This window comes from Podarcis liolepis (assembly GCF_965112155.1).
Source record: "Podarcis liolepis genome assembly, chromosome: 3".
NCBI lineage: Eukaryota > Metazoa > Chordata > Lepidosauria > Squamata > Lacertidae > Podarcis > Podarcis liolepis.
In genome coordinates, this window is record NC_139557.1 from 96,015,764 (window position 1) to 96,038,148 (window position 22,385).

Below are 22,385 nucleotides of genomic sequence, written 5' to 3' on the forward strand. Positions count from 1 at the left end.
AATCACAAAAGTATGCAAGCTTGAAAGGTGAGACAAATGTGCTTTTAAAGACACACACACACACTGATATAAAACGATGTGCTCATACAATTGAGTTCTATGGGGGGAAATAACGGTTTTCAACTAGATGGCTCAACTAAGAGGGATCCATAGAAGTGGTGCAATGTTCATCTATGTGAATTCACTGCGCTACTCTTGAGTTGCTGTGATATGGGAATCTGTTTCTACATTGCCTGTTACATTGACGAGCATTTTTTGCCAGTCTAGAATAAACATGAATACACCCTAGTTTTCCATTCAGCATAGATTAGAACCCCCAACATATTCTGGGAGAATATTACCAAGATCATATAAACAGAGATTAATTACACATTAACACTCCTTTACTTAACATTTTATTTTCAAATGTTATTGGGTAATGAATGATAAGGAAAAGAATGCCCTTACTAGTCTTTCATTGCACCTTTATGAAGCCTTCTTATTATTTAATATTTATATGTATTTGGGTTTTTTTTAAAAATAGAAGTGTTCACTTTTCTGCCATTTAAAGTGCAGCAGGAGAAACATGTTTTACTACGTTTGAGTCACCAGGCTTAGGGGAAACCCAAGGTTTACCAAACAACAAGAAGATTTATTTTTTTAAGGGAAATAATCCTGAAAGGCATGGGAAGAACCACGAAACAGCTTAATGAAGATTGATCATGGTTTGTGGACACAGACTACTGCCTACATTGGGAGAGGGAAAATAGGAAGTGCGTAGGGTGGAATTGGAAAGGGCATGGCTGGCTGGCATCTTGAACAGGAGCACCCCACACTGCAACATTTTGTTTTAAGTCCCACCAGCAGGACCTAAAGTCTCTCCCTATCTCTCTCCTCGGTTTATATACCCCCATTAAAAGAATTCTCAGCCACATAACTGAATAATGTATTCCCCATTAATGTTATAGTTAGCAGTGCTTAAGGTTCCTCTGTGCTGTAATCAGGCATTCCCAACAGCAGCTTGATGTCAGATAGTAAACATCCTATTACAGAAAGCAGCAGCTTAGGCCTGCAGCGAATTTTCTGCTTTTTCTAAAAACAGGAACTATAATCCTAGAACATTTCAAAAAACGAAAGAATTTAATTTCTCTCTTTCCCACCCCTTTTAAAGTTTATTATGGTTTAAGATCTCACAATCCAAATTTGATGAACATGGTGACATTCCCAGTTTTAGAGCTGGCACTATCAGGCAGCTACTGGACATTCCAGTTGGCTGGTTGAATCGGCTGGCATGGGTGGGGTTGGGGGTATAACCAACTTGTCACAGATCCCAACATGTTGTCACTCTTCCTAATTAAGTTAATAAAACCTGCAAATTAACTGAGGCTGTCTAGTTTGTTTTTCAGCCCAGAACAAATCCCACTGCCCTGCTTTAACATGTATTTTCCCCCCTCCTTTGTTGTTCTCCTTTACCCTTACAATTTGGTAACATTTATTATGATATACACAACAGAGTTGCACCACTAAATGCTCTTACTGTACTGGTGCCCACAGGGAATTATGCAAAGGCTTGCAACCACCTGATATAATTCAGAAGTTGAGTTTAAGAAGTATTCGTCTTGGGTTGTACTTTTCAGGATTCAATAGTCACAAAATTGGCTGGCTCCAGCTTTCATATGACTTTGGCAAGGCAGTCTTTGTCTTATATAACTGGGTCCCTGGCTACCATTAAAAACTTCCCTCAGTGCTCTGGAGAGATCCTGTGCCATGTGCTCCATAGTACTGTGAGAAATTTAAAATGGCAGGCAGCTGCTATACCCCCTAACTAGTGGTGCAGACTCAAGGTCAGCATCAGCAATGGGACTTGTTGGGGTGCTTGAGACCCGGGAGCAGCTGAAGGATGACTGGTGCTGAAGTTGGCACTGACCACAATCATAAGTGTTGGATTTGTCTTGATTATCTGCCAACTTTTCCCTTTTCTTGCGAGGAATTCTATTCAGAATAAGGGAATATCCCTTTAAAAAAGGAAAACGTTAACAGCTATGTCTTGATATGAAAGCAAAAATTAATAAAAGTAGTAGCCATGGCTGTAGATTTTATCAACAGGATAAGATACCAAAATCACCCAGGAGGAACCCCTGCAAAATCCGTATAAAATGCAAAAGCAGCAAGTGGAAAATATTTAATTTTTATGCTATATTGCAGGAGTGAGGAATGATTTCAGCCCAAGGACTGCATTCCCTTCTAGGCAATCTTATGGAAGCCAAATGGGTGGGGTCATAGGCCAAAAGTAGGCAAAGCAATTAATTTTATCTTGTACAGTAGGCTTGTTTCTGGACACACTCTCTCACACAGCTCTGTCCTCCATCCAGACAAGCAAGAGGCATGCTCAGAATTCAAAGATACGTTCTATCAAGGCAGAAACATTCAAGGAAGGTACAAAGTACAGTGGTACTTCACTTTAAGAACAGTCTGGTTTAAGAACTATTCAGTTTACAAATTCTGCAAAACCCAAAATAGTGTCCCGGTTTGAGAACTTTACCTTGGTCCCAGAACAGAATCTGAACAGTGGAAGGGCACTGGTGGCGGGAGGCCTCATTAGGGAAAGTGTGCCTCGTTTTAAGAACGGACTTCCGGAACGGATTAAGTTCGTAAACCGAGGTACCACTGTAGAGACAACAAAGTATGTGGCCTAGGGAGAGTCCCAAGGGCCAGATAGAGATGTCTGGAGGGCCTCATTCAGCCTCCAAGTCTGGAGTTTCCTATCCTTGCTGTACTAGTCTGCTTCTTCTGATATTTCACTTAATGCTTGAACTGTTAAAAAGCCAAAGTTATCTTAAAAGCACATTTTAGAGGCTTAAGCTAAGATTAAGATGGAAGGCATGTCACCTCTGATCCTTACCAGTCTCCTTTTAGCCTGCGGTGGCTAGTCTTTTTTTGTGTACTGCATTGAAAGGCAGTCACTGCTCCAAGGGCCATGTAGTAGCAGTAGGTTTGGCCAATCTATGTGGGCATGCACACACACAACACATATAGAACATACATATATAATTACCACATGTGCACATTCATCACACATATAGTATACACTCACCAGGCATGCAGTCTCCCAGAATTCTCTCTCTCTTACTCATACTCTTGCATGCACTAACGTACATACAGAGGCATACGTGCATACGCAGAAACAACCAGCATTTCCAGCTGTGCCCATTCTAGTAAAAGGCAGTATTTCCACCCATCCTCAGTCTAGCACTGTGGTGGAGGAAAATGCTGCAGGCAGAGGGTTTTAGAGATCTTCTTTAAAGGGCTGTCAGAGGGAGTGCATATATTTGAATATAAACTGTGTTTCCGTGTGCTCTGGTTTCCATCATGGTGTTCCGTTGTGCCAGAAGCGGTTTAGTCATGCTAGCCACATGACCCACAAAGCTGTCTGTGGACAAATGCTGGCTCCCTTGGCCTGAAAGCAAGATGAGAGCTGCAATCCCATAATCACCTTTGACTGGACTTAACTGTCCAGGGTCCTTTACCTTTTACCATATATATATATATATATACACACATACATACATACATACATATACATATATATATGCTTATCTTCTATCTCGGCACTGTGGTGCTTAGTGCTGAAAATGGATATAAACTAACTGCTCTTTTTAGTAGTAGATAGGTAGCCGTGTTGGTCTGCCATAGTCAAAATAAAAAAGTTCCTTCCAGTAGCACCTTAAAAGACCAACTAAGTTAGTTCTTGGTATGAGCTTTCGTGTGCATGCACACTTCTTCAGATACACTGAAACAGAAGTTGCCAGATCCTTCTATATAGTGAGAAGGTGGGGAGGGGTGTTACTCAGAAGGGTGGTGGGAATGGGAGATAGGCAGATAGCTGAGAGAGCCTCTTGACGACTCTTAACGACTGTAATAGGTCTTACAGGAAAAGGCAAGGGGTGGGAAGGTGAGAAATGGTTTAGTTATGTATAGTGAGATAAGAATCCAATGTCTTTGTTCAGCCCAGGTCTTTTCATGGTTTTAAGTTTGGTAATGAGTTGTAATTCAGCAGCTTCTCTTTCCAGTCTATTTCTGAAATTCCTTTGTAGTAAAACAGCTACTTTGAGATCTTGTATAGAATGTCCTGGGAGATTGAAGTGTTCTCCTACTGGTTTCTCTGTTCTGTGATTCTTGATGTCAGATTTATGTCCGTTTATTCTTTGGCGTAAGGTTTGGCCTGTTTGTCCAATATAGAGAGCTGAAGGACACTGTTGGCATTTGATGGCATACACAATGTTAGACGATGAGCAATTAAATAGTCCCGAGATGGTATGTGTGATGTTGTTGGGGCCAGTAATGGTGTTGTCCGGGTGTATGTGGCAGCAAAGTTGGCATCTGGGTTTATTGCAGGCTCTGGTGCCAGTGTCTGTGTTAAGTCTGGTTGTAGTATTATTGTGGGTTAGGAGTTGTTTAAGATTGGGTGGTTGTCTGTAGGCAATGAAAGGTCTTCCTCCCAGAGCTTGAGAAAGAGAACTGCTCTTTTTAGATCCTCTCTAAAGGGCAGGTAAAGGAATCATTTATCATTCAATCACATCAGCAGATAAAGTTGCAGGGGCTTATGGACCACAGGCTAACCACCCCTATTTTAATTAGTCAGAAGGAAAGTAGAGTTCTTAACTTTCTGTTTCTTAATTGTCAGATTCCTAGGTTGAACCTTTGACACTCCTGTGCACTTCTAACCTTCCTGAGCAAACTATTCTCCCAACAACTTTTGACCCGTCTGTGCAGAAGTTTCCTGTGCATACCTTTAACTTTCCTGTTAACATGTGTCCCTGTATAGAATAATCTCTCATACAAAAAACAACCATTTTATAGTCCAAACCCCAAAAGAATGTGGTTGAAAGTCCTATTCCTTCACCAGATGTCATGGAGACCTCTGATTTAAACAGCCCTGGACTGAAGTGCTGGAGCTGGTGTGTTAGTGGGGAGAAGTAATGCAGACATGCATAGACCCGATATTTGTTCCCAGTTTGCTAAACCATTTCTCTCTGCTTTTATATCTCTTAAGAGTTGATTCACACATGCAGATAGATCATCGCTTGATATTGCAGTCATGTGAAATCAGGCCAACTGCTGAGTGTTGGGCTATGGTCAATATAATGGTATTTTGTGTACAATTTTTTATTACATTTATATCCCACCCTTTGCTCAGGGTGATGTGAATAGTTCTCGCTTAACCTCAGAATAATTCTGTAAGGTGGTGTAGGCCAAATTTAGACCCTGTCATCAAAAACTAAATGGTTCTTACTGCAGGGCTGGAAATAACTTCCCCCTAACATCTTGAGAGGGCCAATCCCAGGCAAAAGAGGCACAACTGTGCTAGATTGAGCAATAATCTTACTCAGGGTAAAGCATCTTCATATGCTCACCAAACCTAAGGTGTGTTTATGTAGGCAAGATCATAGAATCCTACTGCACCTCAGATTTTTATAAGAGGTAATGCTTTCAGTGTATATGTACTGCTATTCCATGGATTTCATTTTTCACAGCCATAAAACAATGCAAATCTCTGTGACATAGAGAATTTTTTCAGTACTCATATGTAGCTCTCAGTGGATTTTGTCATGTTTGAGAATCAAAAGAAAGCTACACTCCTTGATATGAATACAATGACTCCTCTTCTTTACACTTAAAAAAAAATTGCAGTCTATAGTCTTTAAGAATGCTGCACATTGATACTGCCATTGTATGCAAATGATCATTCACCTATTTTAATACACTGAATATGGCATTATTTCTTTTTTTCATATTGTGAATAAACTATTTTGCTGTGTTGTTAGCATCCATTCTAAAAGCATTTATCTCATTGATGGTTTTTGCATCATTGCTCATGGAAACTCTTTTTCCATATCAAATGGTTCTCCAATTTCTAGGGCTTCTTTAGTGTATTGTAAAATTTTAAACAATGTGCAACTATCTTTTGCTTTGCTTATTAGAAACTCATGAGTTACTTCCAGCATAAACACACAAAGTACAAAAGTGCAATTGGTTTCAGTAACACATTCTATCTGAGCAACTCAGGGTTTTGCTCATATATATATATATATATAGGATAGCCATTTCTAGTTAAATAAAGATTCATTTTACAATCCCGCCATCTCTGTTCAATTCACTCTTATTCCAATTGGCAAGATTTACATTTTGTTTTAAGAAGGAATAATAAGTGTGGCAAACCTCTCTATCTCAGTAGTCCAGAACTGCCCAGCAGACTTTAGATGAAGTTAGCATTAAGTAAACTTCAAAGAAGCAGTAAATGTCTGTTATACAGAATAACACTTCCATTGCAGTATCAATAAACTGTCCTCCTTTGTCCAATCTTTGGTCTTCCTGAGCCTTGGCCCATTGATTAGAAGCAAGCATAAACATTCCCCCAAACATGGCAGGCTTTCATAAAGAAATGGACATAAAAATGAATCTGAGAAACTTGCATTTGCATTTTAAATCTTAGTTCATCCTTTGTATTCAAACATCACGGAGTGATTTCTTCTTGACCCTTGTTAGGTTACCAGATTTGTCAAGGCTAATTCTTACATTTGCTGCTAGCCACTAACTAGTAATGGCTAGGAAATTGTTAAGGACTTTTCAAAATCCTGAACGTCAGTTTCCCCAGAATCTAGCACAGTAGACTTGCTTATGCAAGGTCTGGTGATCAGCAGTCTGGAAGCAATCCTCAGGCAGATTGGTCTGTCTACTGATCAGCTGGGTCAGACACAATTAATGACAGACACAATGCTGCTTACCTCTGTAGTATGTTATATGACCATGAATAAAGTTGTTCTGGATCATGGATAAAGCAGACAATTTCTCCCAGGCTGGCAGAGTGTGTTGACAATAATTACGTTTAAAAATGCCTCATTTCTTTTCTAAGGTACATCCTTGTAACCTTTGATCCCTCAACTTAAGTTGTTGTCCCCTGTCCATTCTACACCCTGCCCTCTAGCCCATTTAGTCTCACAACAGAACTAGCTCAGTTCTAGAGTCCAGTGACTCTGATAATACCTTCATTCTGTGCAAATTTCTAATTCCCATAAAGGTTTGTATCATAAAACAAGCCAGCATGCTTTCAGTAAAGTTTCTGCTGAGCTTTAAATCATAGGGGCATGTTTTCCTGTTTAGATTGAGTAAGACTTTCATTTTTGTAATGTTCCCATAAAACAGTTATGCTGCGTGAGCTGGTCGCAGATCTCACTCAAACCCATTTTTATACTGGCAGTACTGCTGATTGCAACAATGTTCTCCACAGCTTGTAACAGTGTAAGTCAATCAGAATAATATCTCATCCCCTCAAAGCCCTATACCCTGTCATTCTGTAGCCGCTTCATTCAGGTCTTTTAGAAATTCCTTATTATTAATAATAATTTTAATTAATTAGATTTCTATATCACTCTTCATCTGAAGATCACAGGGGGGTTTACAATGTAAAAACACAAAACTACATACCATAAAAACAAACAAAAATAATAACGCCCCTTCAGGCAGATTACAATGCCACAGTTTAAGTAGTCAAAGGCCTGGGAGAAGAATGCTTTTGCTTGGCACCTAGAGATATGTAACAAAGGTGCCAGGCAAGTCTCACTGGGGAGAGCATTCCACAAGGGGAAGCCACCACAAAAATTAAGGTGATATCATTAAAGTGATATGGCCAATGTTTTAGTAAAATATTGCATCTTATAATTTAATAGGCCCAAATTATAATTTGTATACTATATTTTTAAGCTACCAATGTATCTGATATATTAAAATATATATTCAATGAAGTAACTCTGATTTAAGCCTTGATTGTGTGTTAAAAGGGGGAAGAGATTGAAGGAACATAAATATAACCCAACTCTCTTTTGACAGGCAGTAATGTGAATTAGAACTATATTAGAAAATATGGGCCCCTGTGCAAACACATTTCTATGTATCCATGATAGGACCCTGATTTTTATCCCTCAGCTATACCTAACCATGCAACATAGCACATCTCTCCAGAGAGTCCTGCAACACTCAGGAACTTCAGTCCAGATGGTGGGTCTCCCTAGGCATATATGACTAGGCATACATCAAAATGCATATCACTAACACATGAATGTGGATCCAAGTCATGGATTAGAAATATTTTATATTTTATTTTTCATTACGCTTGTATTCCAACAAGGAACTCATGTTAGTATACATGGTCTGCCCTCCTGCTTTAATCTTCACAACAACCATGTGGCATAGATTAGGCTAAAAGTGAGGTACATGGCTGAGTTGGGGCTTGAACCTTAGTCTACTTGACCCTAGTCAGGCACTCTAAGCACTACATCACACTGGATAATATTTTATGACATATTCTTCAGGTAACCGCAAATAAATTAATTATCCCCAGACATTCTTAGCATGCTTTTCTTCACACAATCAGTATTCTTGAAATATATTTATCAATATATTATGATTTGTATGCCAGATTCTCTCCTTAAAGATCATCACATTTGGGCTTGTGTATTCTTGTAATGATGTTGAGAATAGTCATAGTGTGAATGAGCATCTGAATTGGTATCTGAATTGTGTGAATTGGTATCTGAAGAAGTGTGCATGCACACGAAAGCTCATACCAAGAACTAACTTAGTTGGTCTTTAAGGTGCTACTGGAAGGAATTTTTTTATTTTGTGAATGAGCAGTTACATGTGCACATGACTATATAAGGCTGCACTACCTTGGCAACACTTTTTAGAGTCATTATGTCATGGGAATCACTGCCATCCCATGTAATCATGTATACATGCATATACTTCCAGTTCATACATCATAGTACTCCTAAATATGCATAACTAAGACATACTTATTGGAGGAATTTCAGCACTCCCATCACATGTACAAACCAGCCCTAATTTGTTTTCATCATGTACTTATTCCTATAATCAAACTTGGCAATGTTTGGAATTGCTTTAAGTGTAACCAAAGGTCTAAATGTGTCAAGTATAACTTTTTACTCCCACCCCTGTTTTGCTCCAGGTGCTCATAAGTTTCAAAAGCATGCTGCATGGGGATATTTAGCATTTCCGCCAGAAGCTCAAAGCCTGCTGGGCAAGTGCAGCTATTTATTATATATTATAGCTCTCTTGATTATGGTTTTGCACTGCAGTCTAAGTATACTTGCTCATGTGTTTCTAACTCATATTGTTCTCAATGCATAGATGTACAATACTGCAAACATATTACATTTTACATTAATTTGATCATTGTTGTGTATAGATCCACATAGTCTGATAACATCTGAGATCTCTTTGGTTAAATGCTTGAGTGGTTATTGGATGCCTAACTGCCATCAACTTGGAAAACTTGCATTTTGTTCAGTATCTTCAGCTCATTCACACTGTATACATTCAGCTCATTCACACGGTGTACATTCATACAGTGCACATTATACACACAAACATACACTTTCTGATGTATATGTGTTATGTGCAGTGTAGACTATACAGATGAGGGGCTTTTATATTGGACTTTTACCAATGAAGTTCTTTGAAGACAAAGCTGTAAAATTGAATTTAAAATAGTGTATGTTCAGATGTCTGGGCAAATGGCCTTCAGTGTGAACTGATTTCCATATTGCTGCCACACTGAACTCTAAACAGCACTATATATATTAGCATATAAATATTTGATTATTACTTTCAAAAGTAAATTGTTTGGAACCCTGAAGGATGCTTGGAACAATGAAACATTCTAAATAAGTACAAATTAGTTGTATTTATATGTTATTATAGATATAACTGGTTTAAAAGGATGATTATTTATGTTAGCTTTGAAAATGCTGGGTTGTTGTTTTAAGCTAGAATCCTAAATAGAATTACCAGTACATCAGTCCCACAGTAGATAGTAGAAATTACTTCTCAGTAAATATGCATAGGTTTGCACAGCATATTTTCTTACATCTGTTTTGTTCCATATTAGGTGAATACTAGCAATTTATCACTGTACCATATGGATATTGTTAGGTGAGGGCTGTTCCTGACAGGGAATGATTGGTTGAAGTTATAGACTTATATAAGTTTGTGTGCATATAATAGCTGGTCCAGAAAATGCAATTACAAGGAAATTGTTGGACTGCTGATTCCTCTAGTGATTTTTGCAGCTACTCACTGCATCCTAAACTAGTTCAAAGTATGTTAAACTGCATGATCAAGACTGAGAAAGCAGGAGATACTTTGAGGCTGCTTCTATATGGCACTAATAGGATGTTCTAAAAAAAAAAATAGAACCTGTTGTGCTGTATGGAGTATTATAATATTCTGAAATAAATGGCATCTCACAATCCAGTACCACCAGTACTGACAGCATATAAATCAATTGTGCAAGAGTACTTCATGTGAGGTGTCCAATTTGTTGCAGGAGAAATCTACCCACCATACGATCTGGATGCCTTATTCTTTTTCTTTCTGATAGTACTTGGCAACAGCCTGGTAGGAGCATTTGGCACTGAATCTGGGCAGGAGCGCACATTACAGCTGTCATGGGGATGACACTAAAAATGGTACCCCTAAAGTGACAGATCTGTCTCTGTGCTGTAATGCACAAAAGCACTTACTGCCTGGAGTTTTGCCACCACATTACAGATCACCCTGCCCTTTCTCCAGGTTCCTGGTGGTCAATAGTAGGTGGTGATGGAGATTAACAGTGGATGGGAGGTTACCACAGAGTATTTGTATGTGTTACACCTGGGAGACACAACCATTTTAGGTGACATATCTTCGGCACTAGTGATGTGCTCCACTGCCTCAAGTTTGACAACCTGTTATGTACTACTGAACCCACCATAAGTCAGTGTGGTTAGAATGTTGGACTAGGAAAACCAAGTTCAAATCCTCAAGCCATAAAGCTTCCTGGTCATTGATTGCTGGAACAGTCACCATTGTCTCAGTCTGTCTAACATGCCTCAAAGTTTTTCTGAGGTTAAAAATGGGGGGGGGGGAGAAGTTTGAGCTGCCTTGAATTCATTGGAAGAAAGGTGGGATAGAGAAGTAATAAACAGACAATTTGTTGTGTTGACTGCTACTGTTGCTCAGAGACGCTCCCAACATGCATTGAGATTAGTACACCACAACTCCAAAAGTATATAAAAAAATTGCTTGAACCAACATAGGAATCTGCCTTATATGGAATCTAATCTTTGGTCCATAGCTCTACAATGACTGGCAGCCAAGCACCTAATTTTAGGTAGGGGTCAATTCCATACCTATCTGAAGAGGCCAGGGACTGAACCCAGAGACTTTTGCATGTGAAGTATGTGCTCTGCTATTAGAACTACAGCCCTTTCCTAGATACTTGCTAGTGGATTTAATCTGATTGTTTCAAAATCTGGCAACCGATGATGGCTATGCCATGTCAACACTACGCCAGAATTTTCCTGTTAGTTGGACCTTATCCAGACGGTAGACTATGAGTCAAATGAGTCAAAGAAAAGTACATGGGAAAGAGCTCCACCTGAAGCTCCACCTTAGGCATAAATAACAGACATATATCTTTCATCACGAGTTCAAGCAGCAGTTTTCATAGTGTCATGAAAAATTGGGGAGGAAATGAAAAAACATTTCCTGCTATGCACACACAGGTCTTTCCACAGGCATTGATTGTGGCCATGGTTCTTTGGTGGATGTTGACTACCATATGACAAACACTTGAAACCAAGCACTGTTGAAAGCACTGTTGAAACCAACTGATGCATAATATACTGAAACCAAGTAACTGGTCATAACATTACAGGACAAATGAGACCTGCCCACAGTTTATTTTTATATTCTCACAATTTTGATATGACATAGGCAATTAATTACAGTTTGAGACATTGATTTGAGCGATTTTGGTTATTCTAGAAGCACTATTTCTGTGGCACAATCAGAGCAGAGCAGAGCAAACCAGTCCTTTGGGTTCCAGATTTGGAAAGACTTTCCAGTACAGTAGTTCTATTATTGTAATAACTAATAAATATTGGATGCAATAAAAGCAGTTTAAGCAATATTTTATTACATTTGAAATTTTAGTAGCTGGGCGAAAAAATAAAAATGCATCCCCCAAACGGGTTCTCACCTGCCCCCCCCCTTTTGTCTAGGCACTGGGGTATGTTCACTTGTGTAATGAAAATACAGCAGACAAACATTCAACGTGGTTAATCAGATGAATGGGAAAAGACAAATGAGGAAATCATTGGGATTTGGCAGGATCCACTGACTGGATCTGCATATTTTGATTATGGAATAATGACTGGGAGGAATGGTGCCAGTTGGAGGATATGTTGGGATCTCTAAATGCTGGTGGATTCTTTGTACAAACAGGCAATAGTATTTTCTCACCCAGCCACCCCAGCCACCCACCAAGCCCCTTTAAGAACGGCAGCAGCAAGAAACAACACACGCAGCCACACAGGCAGACTCAAATCAATGCAAATACAACCGAGCAGGCTGCTAACGATCACCATGATTATGCATAAGACGATCTTCGGGCATTATTACATATATATTTATATATTTTAAAAAATGCATGCGAGAAAAGTGCACATACCAAGTAATGATCTCAGAGAGAGAGAGAGAGATAAAGGAAGGAGGGGAGGGGGGGACCTGGCAGCTTCCCCCTTCTCCTGCCAAGTTATCATTGAGAAAACAGACAGGCAGAGTGACGTCCTGGGTCAGACTGAGTGCGGATCGACTCTACCAAGGAAACAGGGAGGCCCGTGCATCCTTCGGGTGCCCACCGCCGCCTTTCTCCCCCTCACAGCCGGCTTCGCCTGGTGCGGAGCAGCCGTTTAAATGGACCCCGTGCTGCGGGAGACCCCGCCGATCTCCGGGCGAGAGCTCGAGGAGGTGGCCTCAAGCTGCCTCGGGCAGGCATCTCCCCCCTTTCTCCGGCTGAGGTCGCGGAAGCCCAGTTAAAGGAGGCGTGTGTAAAGATTTTGCAATGTCCCTGCATGGGGTTGTAGACTTTCCTAGCAAAGAAACCGGCTTCGGCTTCTTTACAGTCCCCGACGACTCACCTGATTAAACCGCCTGCGGTTCTGCCCTGACCAGGTAAACCGAGTCCACACCTTATCTTATCATGCACATCTGAAGACTAACATTACATCTGGGGCATCCCCCCCTTTCCCTTTCCCCCCTTTCTTTTTTAGATTGGGAAGAGCCGAACAGCTGATAGAAGCTCCGTTACACTCCTCCCCCCCCCACCTTTCCACCTTCAGACCTGGTTCAATTTGACTTGCTCTCGAGTCAGTTCCTTTTCATAGAAATCACACAGTCAAACCAGCCACCCGGGCTTTATTGATTTCTCCTTCTCCCCGCTCCCCGCCACCTCTTTACCATTTCTTCTTTTCTTTTTAAGGATAGCTTGGGGTTTTTGTTTGTTTTTCTTGCGTGCTTTGAGTATGGAGACAGATTCCATTCCCGCAGGTTTTTGTCCTGTTCCTGCCCTCCCCAACCTTTCCTTTTCGTTCGTGTAAGGGGATTTATTTGTTTAAACAACAACAACAACAAAAGATCATTGCAGCTGGCTAGGGTTCGAGGAGCCACACTCATGGGGCAGTTCCTCTGCACGCAGAGATGGAGGCAGAATTAGAAACACCGTACGCTGGTGGGAAGGGGGAGAAGAGATTCTCGGGGCTGGAGTGAGAGGACTTGACTTTAAAGCTGTTGCCAGTATGGTGTGCCTGCAATCGCAACAAACTGTATTGTTACTGTTATTGCTCTTGTTGTTATTATTAATTGATCTGCGGCTGCTTGGAATGTGTGACTGATATCCTGTGTGGGTACGTCTGCGCGCCTGTCCCACCACTCCTAGATTCCCTTTCAAGGAGCTCAGAAGTTCCGCAGCTTTGCCAATAGGCTGCTACCTTGGCTGCCTCGCCTCCTGGATTACCAAGGGCAGTGCGATCCGTCCGCGGGAGCTTGGGAGGTGGCACACGGGGAAAGAGACATTAGCACCTCACCCCACCACCGCTCTTTTTCTTAAAACACTTTCTGATGAGCGATTTGCAGGAGCCAAACAGGCCTGCCTGCCAGTTAAATACTAGGGGAATTATTCTTATCTATCCCCCTCCCTCTTATTAATATGGTTTTACCACATTGTGGTACTGATTGTGTGAGGTAGTGCTCTCATGTGCACTTATTTAGGAGTAACTCCAATTGAACTCAGTGTGATTTACTTTCAAGTAGACATGTATTAGAATAAGTACCATTGAACAAAGTGGGTCTCAGTTTCAGTAAAATATGTATGGGGTTGGGGAGCAGGAAAGAAAGCTTGCTGTGTTTGTGTTGAGATTATGTGTGTTTTCCTGCTCTCTCTCTCTCTCTCTCTCTCTCTCTCTCTCTCTCTCACACACACACACACACACACACAGCAGTTAAAAAATCAAGAGGGAAGAGGGAAAGTGACATCTGGCTTGAGGTTCATGCAATCTTCCTTCCTCTGAGTATCAAGGTTTAGAGAGGTAGATGATAATTAATTTCCGCAAAGGTCCCAAAACTTGTGGCAGCAGAAGCTGTATTGGTCAAAAGGGATTCCCCTGCCCCCTTTATACACCTTGTGTCTTGCTTGTGCTGTTTCGGGGAGTTGTAAATCTGGAAGGTGGGAGAGGAATGGGACATCTTTCTATCCAGGGAGCTGCTATTTGGCAGGTGGATGACCTAGATAACTGGGACCCTCTTGTGTGGGGTGTGGTAGTTGGGCCCTTATGTGGTGAGAGGTGCACCTTTCTTCTGTTGTCTTACATATTATAGTTTATTATACATACGTGCTGCAATCAATGTACAATGTGCATTGCACTTTGCATAGTGTCTTAAGCAAAAAGGTAAGACCCTGAGGAGAGGGGTGTTGAGAAAGTCAGAAAGTGAAAGAGAGATGAGTCTCTTTCTGCGAGAGATGGCTTGGGAGAGCTGTGCACCATTGTTTCATGGCTTGCTTTTGTCCCTACACACAGTGGCATTTCATCCCTACATGTAGGCATCACACTCTTTTTTTCTTACAAAGAAGGAAACAAGTGTGTGTGGGGGGGAACCCCACATTAAACTACCTATATATGTATAGCACATAAAGCAGGCATCCTCAACCTCGGCCCTCCAGATGTTTTTGGCCTACAACTCCCATGATCCCTAGCTAGAGGGCCAGTGGTCAGGGATGATGGGAATTGTAGTCTCAAAACATCTGGAGGACCGAGGTTGAGGAAGCCTGACAAAGTGTCAGGAGCACGTTTTGTGTGTGTTTTGAACAAAGGCATTTGTGCTTCTGTGTCCTCCTGAGCTGCAGTTCTGGGAGACCTTTGTGTGTTTTTAAGCTGTGAGTTGCTATTAATGTGGTGGATTCTGCTCCTTACAGTTAGCTGTGACTGCACATGAAAACATACTTGGGAAGTTGCCAGTGGGTTGGTGCATTTTCTCTCAAAGGTTAAAGAAAGAAGAGGGAAGACAGGAGGAGGGGAGGAGGAGAACTGTGATTGCTCACTTGCTCACATTGTAGATTTCTCCCTCCTCAGCCATGTACTTATATGTCTTATTAAACAGGCTTAACTTAAATATGGCTATTAGGGGAGTACTTGTAGAAGATACACGAAGGCAGAAGAGAAATCTGAATTTTCTTCATGTAACTATCAATGTAGAGGAATACTGCAGAGGTGATGCATTTTGACTATAATAGGGAGGGTTAGAAGAAGGCAGCTGTGGCAAGATTTTAGGCATGCAGTTTTATTTTGCATAAAGAGATGACCTCATAGACTCATAGAGCTCAATGTGTATAACACCCAGCGCTATAGGATGAAGGCACTCTTTCCTGAGAACAAGCCTTATTGAACTCAGTGGTAGAAGTGTATTGGAGTAGAGTAGACTATCAGAGCCATGCCACACCGACCACAGTTGCTTTTTTTTTAAAGCCATGGCTTAATGTGTGGTACTTCCATGACTCTTCCCCTGCTCCTGCACCACAGACTAAACAAACCAGAGTCTGACTTGTCATGTCATCCAAAGCTTTACCCAAGGTTTGTTTATCCGAACAAACCTTGTGTAGTATGCCAGTAACAAACCTTGGTTACTGCTCTTGGTATATGTGGAGAGAAACAAACTATGAGCCTAAGCTTGGACGTTATAACAAGTTAGACTCTGCTATGTTTCCCAGTGATGCAAAAGATGCAAATGAGGAGAGCCATGGAAACTTTTGAGCAGTGTTTACTAGGCATGCTACTTGCTCACCTCAAACCATGGTTTGTTTAAACTATGATTTAATGTGATCAAACTGGGGCAGTTTATGAAGGGGGAATTAATGAAATGATTTTTTAAAATTCTGATGAATATGGATACAGTCATACCTCATGTTATGGACGCTTCAGGTTACATGTTTTCGGGTTGCGGACCGCGGGAAACCCGGAAGTACCGGAACAGGTTACTTCCGGGTTTCACTGCTCGCGCATGCACAGAAGCACTAAATTGCACTTTGCACATGTGCAGAAGCGCCAAATCACGCCTGCGCAGACGTGATGCTTCAGGATGCGAACGCTGTGGGTTGCGGACATGCCTCCATCACGGATTATGTCTGCAACCTGAGGTTCCACTGTATATCACTGGTTTAGATGTTACTTTAAAAGAAATAATTTAGAAATTAAAGTGATTTATGCAGAAATCTTATATCTGCTTATGTAGGAGTAAGCCCCAATGCAATAAATAGGGCATTTTTGAACTGACATTGCACTGCCAGGTTTGCATTCTATGTGATGTCTGAATCGTAACTTATTTTTACATCAGGCATGCTCACAACATAATTTAATTTATATAGGCTACTGATTCTTTTGAACCAGAATGAGCATGGTACACATAGTTTATCATGTTTGATGATCTTACACACAGGTGCTCAAGGCCATGGCCAACTGAGGCTTGCCCTGGCATGTTCATGCAACAATAAACTTGGCAACAATAAAGATGGCAACATGTTGCAGTTTATGGCTATACTAATTAATTCATTCTAATTTCATGCAGGGATTTGTAACATATGAAGCTACTTTAATACCTTGGATGTGCAGATTGTTGGCCATAGGGATGCATGCATGTGCCATTATTTATTATCATTGTCCTTATAATAGTTGTAACTTTTTAAATGATGCTTATTGTTGTGATGGTCTGTTGTGAACCATTTGTGAGGGCCACCTGAAAAGTGCATGTAAATATTGCCTCCTCCACGAGAGGTCCGGAGGATGGCAATATGAGAACAGGCCTTTTCTGCATTGGTTCCCCATTTGTGGAATGCTCTCTCCAGGAAGGCTGACCTGAAACCTTCATTACATATCTTTAGGTGCCAAGCAAAAACATTTCTCTTCAATCAGGCATTTGGCTGATTAACATTCTATGGTAGGGTTGCCATAAGTCCAAAACAGTGGGCAGAAATCGCTGTAATGTCCGGTAAAATACAGATGTACAGCAACCCATAACAAAACTTTTGTATCCAGATTTTCACTTTTTGAAATATGGCAACCCTATTCTGTGGCTTTTTAAATGTGTTTGTGGGAGGGGGAGTTATTGGTTTGCTTTTGTTTTGTTATATATTTTGTATGTTCTTGCCCTGCAGTTGATATCTGCAGTTGGGTGGGGCGTGGTTCTGGCTCCTTAGCATCCTGTCATTGGGATCTGTATGCCTGGCAGTGACTCATGTGTGGTTCGTTTCTATTACGGTACCCTGGCACTGGAGCGCCCCCACCCTGAAATTTGATTGGCTTCAGCACTTACTGGCATCCCTAAGACTGGTGAAAACCTGGCTGTTTGTTCCAGCCTTTGGATATCAGCAGTGCTGCTATTTGATATTGCTGATATGTTGTTTTTATTGTATTTTTTTCTGGAATATGTGTACTAAACTGAGATTTTCTTGCTTTATTTATGTTATTATTACCTCCCCATCACCCTAGATCTTAGAATGTAGGTTGGGATACAAAATAAATAAATATTATTGTATTCTATCGTTAAGTCACTAAAATATTTATTTTTAAAAATATTTAATAGTCAGAAGATAGTGATTTGATGCTGAAAGTATCTGATATTAAAATAAGCAGATAATTTAACTACGTTAAGTGTATGCACTACCATGCTCCCTTCTGTTCCCAAAATTAAAAGGTTACCATCTAGAGTATTCTATCTGCTTTGTTATCATAGCACTGCTTATTATTGCATCAGTATTTCAATATTAAGTGATCTTAAAGATATTTCATTTTTCATTTTGAACCCAGAATTTGAATCAGCATTAGAATGTCAGTGCTATAAGATAAGGCATAACAAACTAAGTAGACAGCTGAAGGGCTCCTGTTGAAGGTGTTGCTGAGAAGGATATCTTGGTTTGTTCTCAGTAACCTTGTTTACAGGGACATTTCATTGCAACCAGAAATTCAGCAGGAGGCTGCCTAGACTAATGTCTGAGTGTTTGAAATTGATTGTGAGTGTCTTTTTCTTTATGAACGTTACATATGCCTTAACAGCATACTTATGCAAAACTTTTCTAGAAGGTTTTTTGTGTGTTGTCTGTGAGTGTATTGAAGAAATATGTGTCTATATCTGCATTCATGTACAGTAAAAGAAAAAAAGAGGGATGATCTGATCTGATAATGGTTTTCCAATATGCCAGCCAGGATTCATTTGATTTTAAAAGTCTCCTGGGTTTTAAATGTGTATTGTTGACTAGTCAAAGTAGTCTGTTAGGTCTAAAAACTGAGAAAGCATGTGTGTTAATAAGCAGTTACAGTGATGTGGGATTCAACACTTTAAGATCATTCATTGAAAAATGCATGACTATAAAGGGTCAGAGCTAAATGCCAGAAAACACATTTTAAATTGTTGCTAAAATATTTTGAATAATTATGCAGGATATGAACTGGCCATGCATTTTATACAGTATTTTATAACTCTAAAATAATTGTATTGTAAAGCTTTATACATAACTATATATAACTTGTATGATAACTTAATAATGTCAGAGTTGTATCCAAGAAGGCCAGTATGGTCCTCGTTTGTCATATCTGAACACTCTGTAAAGCAGTGATTCCCCTTTGTTAGTGGGCAGCTTTGTTTAATCATTAGGGCAAATATATGCATGCAGACAAAATCCTAAATAAATAGCCTCAGTCCTAAGAAGCAATAAGGGTTACAGCAATGAAACTTACCTAATGCAATTTTAAATCCATTCACTAAAAAACCTTGACAGTATCTGCCTTCCAGGTAGTGCACATTTGGAAACAATATATCTCCATTTAAATGCAGATCTACAGTTTTCTCCAGGGGGCAGTTGGTGAATCTTTCGACTGAACTGCTGGTACTTGAAAAACTAACTGAAGATTTCCCCATGAACAAGGGACCGTTTCAAGTCAGCTGTTTGAATAATGATTATATATTTTTTCTAATATTGTAGTTTTATATTTATTTCAAACGCCTTTTGAAAAACCAGACTGAGCTAATACTACCTTTTTGTGTGTTTTTTACTCAAAGCAGTTTTAACTTTATTTAGAATGTTTAAGGATAAATAATAAGTCTGACAAATCAGTTCCTTGTTTTTACGTTGCCATGATGTTTGCATGTGAATTCTACACCCCCCCCACCAGATGGATGGGGCAGACTTCCTTTGATTTTGACCTAGATTCTGTCTGATTATTCCTATATAGTGAGTACCTTGTAATTTCCCACTGTGAAAATAGGTGAACAACTGTTGATGCCATCTAGCAGAGCTGCATGGACAATAGGGCTATGGTGCACATGCGGTTTAACTCCATCACTCCTTGAAGATTTCATTATGAGAGCAATGTGAAAACGGGTGCTTTGTTAATATGAGGGGTGGCATGTGGGGGAAGAAGGGAGGGAAGTTTGGGGGTACAGTAGGACAATGTTCATCTTATTAAAATACTTTAATTTGCTTTAGTCCAGGTGGTTTTATGTTAACCATGCTTAGGGTTCAATTGATGTCAACGTTTCACACAGAGAAACAGCAGAAGATGTCAAGTTGAACAGAATGTGAATACTGCATGTTTTCAGTTACATTTTCCACCTGTGTTTGCTAAAAACAGGGAATACTCCTGGATCTGAGGCTGGAAAAATATTTCAAATGCCTGAGCACAAGCAAACATCCATTTTTTAAAGGCACCATACCTCACTAGGGAGGAAAAACGGTTTCAAATTAATAGATAATAGCACCAAAGAGACTAGGTAGAAAGGGATTTTTCTTGGCCATACTTAAGCATACAGCCTGGGTTGGCTTCACATACCTACACTTATCACATGGAAATCCCACCCCCCATCACTATACCAATATTGCCTGTCATGCAACTTGAAAAAGCTTTTGAAAGCATATACGGTATGTAAAAAGGAAGCTTTGAGAGAGCCTATGCATTGTCGTGAATAGAGAGTACTGAACATGACTTGGAGAGACATGATTTTAAATACCCACCCATTTACAAATACTCATTGGGTGACTTTGGAGCAATATTTCTTTTCTTACATGGAAAACACAGCTGTGTGAATCTACTGCAGGTATCCCTTATATCAGGACCCATATTCTCTTTCTATTAAAGCACCCACAGCTTTTAGGAACCTCTAGCAAAATACTTCACCTTAAAACAAACAAAGTGGGGGAAAAGGTGCTGAGCCTTCTCCAAAATTTCTACAAATAGACCTATAATTTTTTATTGAATGTGAATGCTAGGTAGATTGCTTGAACATGAGAGAGGCTGTGTGGTGCTGTTGGAAGTGCAGGCTGCAGTGACTCGGGACAGGATCTTTTCAGCACTGGTGTCCAGATTGTGATAATTCCCTGGAGTTTGTATGGTTCTCACATGACAAAGCTACCACTGAGCTGCAGTGAACATTATTTTTCCACTGGACCTATGACCTTGAGTGACTTTCTGTTGTCTCAGACTTTTCGGCTGTTCTGTATGTATATGGTAGCTTTTGTTGGTATGAATTAATTTATGAATTGCTTAATTGTTGCAAAGGCTTCCTGGGGGGAAAGGCAGCCTACAAAAGTAAGTAAGTAAGTAAGTAAGTAAGTAAGTAAGTAAGTAAGTGGGGATAGGTGGAATCAGGGTAGAATTTCTTCCCAGGTAACATTAGTCCCACTTCTTATTTCAATGGAGTTGTTGCTGCTTTTTTTAAAGGCATGGCCAAGAGGAACTAGGATGACTAATTCTTATATCACGATGCACTCCTTTCTTAAGAGCATAGGAAGCTGCCATATACTGAGTCAGAACATTGGTCCATCTAGCTCAGAACTGCCTACACTGACTGGCAGTGGCTCTTCAGCGTTTCAGGCAGGGGTCTTTCCCAGCCCTAGCTGAAGCTGCTGGTGGTTAAACTTGGATCCTTCAGCACGTGAAGCAGGTGCTGTACCATTGAACTACAGCCCTTCCCTTTCTTAACACATAACCCCCTGAAAATGCCTTACTGAAAACCCACTACAGGATTTGACTATTATGTTGTGCATGTTGTGCAGAGACTGGAACATTTTGTACAGTGTGATGTTTCCTTTGATAACGGAAGGAGAAAAAAATATTATTGAAGCCATAGGATAAGAGAATGGTGCTATTTTTCTAGTACATATTTTCTGATGGGGAATCTAGCGGCAGTTGCTTTGAAGCATGTGTAATTGATTATCATACATTTATTTTAAAAAGGAGACATAACAAGGAATCTAACATGATGTTTTGGAATATATCTGCTCTCCACAATGTTCTTGAGGAAAATGCAAGGTTGCAGGCATCATTTCATGCCCTGTATGGTTTTGAACATAAATCAAAGAAATTGTTGGAAAGTTATAGATGTTCATAGCAACTGTAACTATAATAAACACATGCAGTATATATTTTCCAAGCTATTTTGTATGAGCAAAAAGCTGTAGTTGGCAATTGGTATGAACAATTCCACTTAATCACTCAAAATTTGTTTCTTCATTCATGAGAAATACCAGTATAGCATAAAGCCATACACCTTAGGATTAGGTTTAGACAGTGCTTTTTTCTAAAAAATATAAATGTTTAGGGGTACTCTCATTTTCCTACTCCTGTTGAAATACTGCCCCTCAATGAGGCCAAACTTAGATTCACAAAATGTTTAGGAGTATGCGTACCCCTGCGTCCTCCCAGAAAAAAAGCACTGGGTTTAGTTTTAGAAACATTGATTAAAGTGGGGGAAGAGTATGAATTAGATGTACTAGTCTCCTAAAATCCAAGGCCTGAATGTCACCATCATTTTCTAAATTAAAGGTACTGTTATTTTAGTTACAGACACTTTAGGAATCACTTTTTAGATGTATTTTAATTATCAGTAAGTGTAATACAGATTTTATCCTTGTTACATAATATGAACATATTTAAGGAATTTAGGAAAGAAAAGTACAGTAACAG

At 40.0% G+C, this 22,385-nt stretch overlaps 1 protein-coding gene across 16 annotated transcripts in view; it reads left to right on the forward strand.

Annotated features, from left to right (window-relative positions):
* ESRRG (estrogen related receptor gamma) overlaps positions 1 to 22,385 on the forward strand; it is a 476,442-nt gene that overhangs the window by 23,291 nt on the left and 430,766 nt on the right. The window contains exon 1 of one of the 16 annotated variants that reach the window (XM_083494564.1): positions 12,672 to 13,053. The exons of 11 other annotated variants lie outside the window; for them this stretch is intronic. The gene's annotated coding sequence lies outside the window, so the exon portion shown is untranslated. Of the gene's footprint in view, positions 1 to 12,671; positions 13,054 to 22,385 lie in introns of those variants that run through there. 4 more of the 16 variants (XM_083494556.1, XM_083494562.1, XM_083494550.1 and 1 more) reach the window with 4 other exon arrangements.